This window comes from Lagopus leucura, unplaced genomic scaffold (genome assembly GCF_019238085.1).
Source record: "Lagopus leucura isolate 7727_CA_CO unplaced genomic scaffold, USGS_WTPT01 Super-Scaffold_100027, whole genome shotgun sequence".
In the NCBI taxonomy this organism is placed as follows: domain Eukaryota; kingdom Metazoa; phylum Chordata; class Aves; order Galliformes; family Phasianidae; genus Lagopus; species Lagopus leucura.
Window position 1 is genome coordinate 6,623,353 of NW_024962278.1, and position 8,549 is coordinate 6,631,901.

An 8,549-nucleotide genomic window follows, 5' to 3' on the forward strand; every position below is an offset into this window, starting at 1 on the left:
CTTTAATACTATAAATGTTTTAATATAGCATGGAAGCTCTGAAGACAGCTGATTTTTATGCCTTCTCAGCCCTCGCGATCCTGTAACAGTGAGTTCCGCTGATAAACAGACTCCCATAAAAGGCCAATTATCAATTTTAAATGCCCTTTAATTCTGTAGATTCTTCTATTGCCCTGCATTTGCAGAAGAGATCAAACCACTTCCTTCCCAGCACATCTCTCTATACTCTTCCTTAGCTCTTTACTTTCCTAGAAGCAAGGCCTAGCAGTGCTCTGGACCCTGATTGCCAGGCCTGGCTTGTTTTCACCAGGCATCTCTAAGCAGCTGTGGATATTGCATCCATCCCATGGTGTGCCTTCTGGGACAGGGCAATCACAGCTAAGCAAGGCTGGGGGGACCAGGGCCCCATCAGGTTGCACAGTAAGATTTCCTACCCCAACCTGGAGGCGTATTGCCACTTTGTTTACTCGTGGGGCACAGCCAGCCTTGCTCTTTATTTAGCTGTGTGCCTGTGCCCAGATCCATTCCCTTTATGGGTGCCACTCATTTGGAGCTCAGCAATGCTCCCAGTGTGCGAGGTGTTTGATCCATTCCTTCCAACATGACCTAGCATTTGGCACACAGTGTGACATGGTGCTGCTTGTTGTCCAGAGTGCCTGACGTTCTTTAGAAATTAATCAATATCCTTCCTGGACTAATGTAAATTGTTTTTTGAAATGCAAATGTGCTATCTTTCTCCACTATCTATGCTTTTATCGTCGCGGCCAAATAGCGGACTAGAGGAGTGAAAACACCCTTCATAGAATTCATGCTTGGTTCTGCTTCTTATACCATGTTTATTTGGGGGTTACGTAGTGCTTCTTAAAGCCAAAAAAGCATTTACAGATCTAATTCCCAGTTTCATCTTAGACGATTTCTGGACCCAAAGGCAGTCATTTTTCCACCAAATGGTCTTCTGAGACAGTTTAGTGACAAACTTCTTTGCCAATGCCTCAGCTACTTCATCATATTTGGTTACAAAGAAAACTACCATTTTTGGCCTTCAGATTAAACTTTGATGTCTTTCCAAGTGTGTTTCAACTGCTGTCACTTATGGACAGCTCAAAATTTCCCAGTGAATACAGAGATTTTTTTATCAGTGTCACTTACGGGGTTTGCTATGAAGAGTGTGTGGAACTGACTTCTTTAGAAACCTTCTGTGGGCTCCAGTTGTTTGCAGACTTCAGCCTGAAATCGTCCTCTGCTGTGCAACCAGACCAGAAGGAAACAAGAATGGAAGAGCCATAAGAAACTCCATGCTTTACACTGAAAACTAAATGATAACCATGGTTCCATCGTGCTTTAAAATCTTTAATATTGTAAGATCTGTAAGACTGCAACACCCCCTGAGTGTCTGCATAAAGCCCATCTGCTCCTGCGGACAGTTCAGCCTGTCCAGTCCATGGGAGGTCTCACATTGCTTCGAGTTTTTCCCTGAATCGATACAGAAGCTTTTTCTTTGAACACTACAATTTTAGACAATTTCTTCATCTTTATTGCTTGGGAAGAATATCCTGAAAGGTATAAATTGGTGCCAAATAAATAGTCTCATTTCTGTCTTACATTTTAGCTGCCAACTTGTTTTCCTTGAAGAAATGGCTGTGCTTGGGGTGGTTGTTCATGGTTTCAGTGATACGTATTTGATGCAAATACATTCTTACGCCTTGGCAGCTTTTCCATTTTTCTTTTTTTTCTTCTTTTTTTCCCTCCTTTTTCTATTTTTTCCCCCTACCCTCCCATTTCCTCATGAGACCAAACATTACGAAGTGCTACGGAGCCTGCCACAAACCTGCCTTCTCTACCTGAACTTCTAAGAGCTTCTCCACTCTTCTCCATCTTCCTCACCCCTCCTTTCGAAGCCAAGGCATGGTATTATTCCTGGGGAACCACTCTTTGCACAAAGATGCTGAATTTCATCACCTTCTGCTGCAAGCAGCTCAGCTACACCAAACAGCACAACGACATCTCATTGTCTGGAACCAGTAAGACACTAAGGAGACTGACGAGCACTTTTCTTGTTAAGGAAAGGTGAGACTGAGTTTACATTTACGCTGAGAAAGGGCTTTGCTGGGTAGCTTTACCAGGCAGTCTGTCTCCTTCCAAGGGGCAGAGTCTCTTGGCACATCACTGTGCAGGCAGAGAGGCTCACATTTCCCACCCCTGGAGCCCTCCTTGCATAGTAACCTTTTTCTTATTTACCCGTGTTTTCCCCTTGTGCTTGAGCCACCCTGGATACACACAGACTGCTGCTCAAGCCCATCCTGCTAATGCCTATCCCACACAAAAGACAACGTCTAGATGGTGCCTGGGCTGGGGTTTAGCCATTTCTCTCACACCAGAGCAGTTCAAAGCAGACTGCAAGCCTGGCCAGAAGTTTATAGTTTCCTAGCAGCCAGTATCTCAGGCAGCTGAAGGAAAATGCTTTGACATGGCATTTTTGCCCTGCTTGTGTCAAAGCTACGTTAGCTGTCCTGTTTCCCACCAGGCCTGCCTGGTAGCAAGGCGGCCCATACAAGATGAGATGGTCTCCAGAGCTCCTTGCAAAAGAGGCTCTTGCACAAGGATCCCAGGGACTCCGGCCCATGATCTTAACTGCACCTTGACAGACACAAGAAAACACTAATATTGGGAGAGTGAATCCAAGTTGCAGCACAGGCTGATCCTCGCCCAGGGCTCTCTCTGGTAGGCCCAGGACATGACGCTGTGCCTCAGGTCCAGGTCAGTGCAGAAGCACCCATAAGGTTGGGACCAGACACTGTGCAATGTGCTGCAATGGAGCAGGGTCTGGGTTTCCCAGAGTTTTCCTCATGACAGAATGCTTCCTTTATGCACTTTGTTGCCTTTGTGGCTGAGAAGGGTGAATAAAACAACTCAGTATGACTTAGAAAAATAACTTTGTCTGCAAGGTATTTGGTAAAGGACAAAGGTGCTGCAAGTGTGTGAGGAATGTGCACACAGAGCTGGTTCCAGCCTCGAAGGAAGCTGCAGCTGTGTTGGCCAGAGAGACCCAGGTTCTCCAAAAGCAAGCTGTGGAGCTGACGCAAGATAACTATTCACCTGAGGCTTAAGGCACCCTTTGCTTTCCATTGTTTTCTCTATAACTGTAGCCAACACACTGCCCCCACACCTTGCTACAGGATGCAGAGTGAGATGAACTGGTCATCCTAACTATAGTGGAAATGCTAAGTAATGACCTGAAGCAATGATGGAGCACCTGGAGGGAGGGCAGGGCCTACCCAAGGGAGCTCAGGTGCATGCAATGCAACTGAGTGACTGGAAGGATCTTGGCTCCATTCCTTCCCAGACCCCATTTAAGGGTTGGCAGTAGAGGTGAGGGTATCTGACTGGACATCCCTGTCTACCTGTGGCCTCCTGAAGGTAAGCAGTTTTTATTATTTTTATTATTATTTCTGTACTCACACCTGTTGCATTTAGGTAAACCTGCAACTCTGCTGTTATTGCTGCGCTTTCCATCTGTTGCACTGACTGTAGCCATGGCATAATTATCCCATGGAGACGGTCCCATTGCTCAACTGTAATGATTAGGATCCTTTTCTGGCTGGTAATGTACCAGTTTAGGAAAGACACTATGCAGTGCTTTGCCTCAATTTCCTCATTTGAAAGATGGGAGGAAAAGCAGCTTGTCTACGTAGATGGGGAAGGATCGTTACTGTGTGTCCTGTGCATAAAGAGAGCCATAAAACAATCAGGAACTATGATTGACTTTATCTTGGTTTTGATACACAACCAGTCAAAGCTTTTCCCTTCCTAGCACTTGCAGCAGATCCGCACTCCTTTGAGCTCAGTCTTAGTGCCACCCACATCTGAGCCTCACTGGAGCTGGCAAGAACCCTGAATGGAGCAGCCCCTCAAGCCGCTCTGGGAGGTGAGATCTCTTCCAGTGCCCACCTCATCCACAGCTCTGTGAGCCATTCCAGCACAGCAAGGAGCTGCCACCACATAACCTTGCCTGGGACTGAGGCCATCAACCCGCTGCATGCTCCAACAATCCAGACATCCACTGAGCTTCCTGCTGCCAGCCTTGGTAATGGTTACGATGTTTTTGTCACTTTCCTCTGTTGGTGCGTTCCCAGGCTCAGCCTGGTTTGGGAGAGGCAGTTCTACAAGTAAACCCGCAACAATGGGCAGAGTCTTAGCAGACACCTTGACTTCTCTGTTGCCCACATTTTGATTCGCATCCAAGCTGGCAGCTCTCTGCCCTCACAGCCACCTGCAGGAGCTCCTCTCCTCCGTAGTGCTGTGCCAGCAAAGCAGCTCAAGAGCATTAACACCCAGGGCAGCAGTTATCCAAAGAAATGTTCTCCCTTTCTTTTCTTTTTCTCTCACATCTGTTCTCTTCTTTCCCTTCTCTGCTTTTTTCCTCACTGTGCATGCTGAAAAAAGCAATAAATCTGGGCAGCAGTCCCCAAAAGTTGCTGTAACTCTGCATGCCCTTCCTATTGAATTTAGGCCCTGTGTGCATGGCTCCAGCAAGCTTGCAGCCTGCTGACCCGGCCACTAACAGCTATGGTTATGTCAGCCACAAACAATTAGAGTTTAAGAGCAGGTATGGCAGCCATACCTATAATCGCTAAGCACTGAGAAAGCTTTCTTGCTACAACGGCGGCAGGAATAATCAGGGTGCTTTAAGAAGCACAGGAGAGATCTGAAGACAGCTTACTGGCCTCTGATTCCCTTTCTATTCAGGGTTATAGCCTTACTTACAACAATAGAGAAGTCACATCAGGAACTCAGCTCTCTTGGGAGAAAATAAGGTTCTAGGCATTTTCTGAGCTTGAAAATTCAAAACAAGTAAATGCTAAAGATCAGGCATGAAGAGATGCTCTGAGGGCTCTGAAGAATCCTTTCTCACAAGAAGTAAGGCATAGGGCCAACGATATGGGAAAGCAGTCCCAGAGATGTGCTACTCTGCCCAATCTCACACTGTGTCTGAGGGCGACTGCATCCTTATGTCAGCTTTTATTTCCCCATGTCTCTGTTTTCTTCTCCACAGCTGCCTGTCTCAGCTTCCTTTCCCCATCCCTGCTCGCTCAGCCGAGGTGCAGCAGGCAAAGGAGCATGCAGAGCACACCTCACAGCTGGGTTTGGGTGGTGTTTGGTGGTGGGGTTTGAGACGTAACATGGCAGCAGAGAATGAACATCAGCAGAGGACATCACCACAGACCATTCTTGATGAAGAAAGTCAAAATAACATTATCTACTTTTTGAGCTCTGAGAACCCAGACATTAACCGTGCTTCCTTCCTGTAGGTGCTGTATTTTAGCCCCAACACTGTGACCTCAGAGAACAAAACCTCAGGGTCAGACACTCACAGTAGAGCTTTACAGAGCTGCTGCCACAGGCTTGCTGATGCTGAAGGGCAGTTATTGTCCAAACTTCACGCTTCTAACCCAGCAGCTGGAGAGTTGAATGTTAGTTTTCTCACTATGATTTGTCTTCCACGTCCTCTAAATATACAGAGAGTCTCTCTGAACCCCAAGTATGGGGACACAAGAAGCAGACTGGCTGCTAACTGAGTGGAAGCTGCTTGTGGGAACGCAGTGCTATGGCATCTCTGATTTGGGCCGTGCAAACCCACTTAAGCTGTGATCTGTGACAATCCCAGCCACTGAATTTTGCCACTGTAGGAATGAGAAGGAGCTGAGGAGCAAATGGTGACTTCAGTGGACATCTGGATTTTTGCAAAGCATCTCAGTGCATCTCTCTCTGCTGTGTCAGAAGTCTGGCGCTTAAACTGCTCTTATCTTGATTTTCGATAGCCCAGGTGCTTCCTTGTATTCATGTGACAGAGCATGAAAACTGCAGAGCACCGTTTTTCATCCCACCACAGCTGCTGACAGCTTGGCTGACTCCTGCTTTGAGCTGGAACTGTCATGTTTGGCCCAAAGCAATACAGTGCTGCCACTCACAGCTCAGTTGTCAGCACCGTGCTGCCTCCTGCTCTGCACATTAATTCCTGCTTAATCCTTGTGGCACTTGTTTGTTTTCCTCTATTCTTTGCCTATGAATGCATTTGCTGGTGTGGTAAGGTCAGCGTGCAGATGTCACACAGTGCCCTGTCCCAGCAAGGAGAAGGGACAGTGCCCTGTGGTCTGCCCCAGCCTTCCTGTTCCAGTCTGTTTTTACAGTCCTATCCCACTTGGGGAACAGCTGATCTGATTGTGTCCAGGTTGTTCTTCTATCTTAGGCTTCTGTCGAGCAAAGGAGCAAAAGGTTTGGGCTGAAAAAGCTATTTGCAGCATAGGAAGTTCCGCACAAATGTGTGCAAGAACTTCTTTACAGTGAGGTGACGGAGCACTGGAACAGGCTGCCCAGGGAGGTGGTGGAGTCTCCTTCTCTGGAGATGTTCAAGACCTGCCTGGATGCCGACCTGTGCGACCTGCTGTAGGGAACCTGCTTTGGCAGGGGGGTTGGACTTGATTTCTGGAGGTCCCTTCCAACCCCTACAGTTCTGTGATTCTGTGATACTGCTTAGCTGTGCTTCTGGGACAGCTTCTTGGAGCTGCCAAACCATCAAATGGAGGCTTTCATATAGCCCATCTTAGGTATTCTCATTGAGAAGCTCCAGGTTTGAGCTCTCAGGGTGATGCATTCGACTGATTTGTGCTTTTTCTTCAGCAAATCCATGCTTGTTTCACTCCCTCCTTCTTTTCAAGCTTTTAATCACAGCGTTTTAGGAAAAATTCCTTGTGAATACATACAACCACTTTAGCTCTTATTCTCAGCTGGCATTAATTCTAAAAATAATGGAGGAACTTTGTCTGTTAATTAAAGCTAATGACTTTATAGAATTGCAGATGTGTTAAACTTGGAAAGATTTGCATTGGAGACCAATAGGAACAGACAATTTGCAAGTCTGAATAATGAAGGAAATTGCATTGAAATGGATATACTCAGGTTGCTGGAAGCCTCTCCAGCTACTGGAAGTTGCAAAGAGAATTAGTTGTGGCCATTGGTTCTTATAGTATGTGTTTACCCCATGTTTCAGAGGTGTGTCTGGGAACATTGCCCTTATATCTTGCAAAATGGGGAAGGGGCATTTTCCCCTTCAAGGTAAAATCAGATGCAAGCCATTGCAATGATTACCACTTGTATTCTTCTGAACTGCTTCCAGATTAAGCCTACTCATTTTTGCAGACATAAGAAGTCCAGCTGGATGGTTTGTGCTCATCACTCCTCTACCAGCAATAAGAGCTCTGCTGCCTTTAATGTCACACCCAGCTGCGGAGAACTACATTGAAATTGTTGGTTCTCTAGAGAGTAGTTGGGAATGACAGCACTTATTCTCCCTGGGACTCTGGTGATGGAGTGGGATCCCAGTGCCCAGAACGTGTTCAGGGAGCTGCACCTGATCCCTGAACTACCCGCAAGACCCTTTGCAGATGGGTGACACACAGCAAACAGAGCAGCAGCCAGCCATTCTGCTGTGAAAGGCAGTGGGTTCATCATTGCTGGGGATTTGGAGGGATGCAGAGCTGTACCAGACAGAGCTCTCATTATTGGTGGGGTGCTGTGGTATTCAAGGACAACCCCACGTCCAAGGAGAACCAAGGAACCCACCACTGACTCCTGAGTCTCTTTCCTGCCTCATCTGCTAATGGCTAATGGGAAAAAATGGGGTGACACAGCTGCTGCAATTGGAGACCATTTCCAAGGGACAATTCAAGACTGTCTTGAGCAGAGTGAGGAGAAAACAAACACAGCAGTCTCTGACAGCATGAAAGCATTGCAAAATGTCAACTATCTGCTCACTACAGCTGCTGTGGGTGTCCTGCAAACCGCAGCAGCAGAAAAAATAATGGCAGCAATACAGAGAGTAAAAAGCTCCTGCAAAGGGGAAGAAACCTTTATCAATATACACAGATTTCCCTGTGAGCTTTCCAGTTTACATAAGCTAAGGAGTGAAGGTTAGCTTGCATCTGCTTTACTGAGATGCATCCCAAATCTATTCTGCAGGCTGTGCTCTCCCAGATGTTTCCGGTAGCTGGATGGTGGTTGGTCTGCTGCCTGCCTTTGCCAGCTGTGCAGCCTGCTCCTGCACTGCCAAATGTTTTGCCTGCAGACCGTATTTCCTCGTCTGGAGTTGGGTTTTCTTAATTACCCGCCTGTGTTCCTGCCTTACAGAAATTATTTGTTCCTGCCAGGCACTAAATCCAATGGTTGTGGGAGGTGTTTATGTGGGAATAAAAATGGCAGGCTGACAAATCCCTAGTGGCAAAGTTTTCTCTGGTGGACTTTTCACACTGAAACAGAGGAAGATGAAGAGGGCTGGGATGAGAGCCAGCTGTCCAGCTGCTGTTCTGAAAATTAGCTGTGCTTCTCTTTTCTGAGTAGCGGTTGTTAAGTTTGAATTTAGCACGGTGTCAAGTGTGGGTTTCATGATCTCAGCTTGTGCTCACCCTGAGCTGTTCTGGGGGGAGCTTGGCAGCACTCAGAAGAGACACAGGCACCACTGCTTCAGCTTTACCTATTCTGGAGCAAAGCTGTGC

At 46.9% G+C, this 8,549-nt stretch overlaps 1 long non-coding RNA gene across 1 annotated transcript; it reads left to right on the forward strand.

The window, feature by feature from the left end:
• Nucleotides 1-3,391: 3,391 nt before the first annotated feature.
• On the forward strand, nt 3,392-7,914 carry LOC122185194. The gene is made up of 3 exons (XR_006180780.1): nt 3,392-3,417; nt 3,812-4,084; nt 7,198-7,914. It is a non-coding gene; the product is annotated as an uncharacterized LOC122185194 (long non-coding RNA).
• The last annotated feature ends 635 nt before the right edge of the window (nt 7,915-8,549 follow it).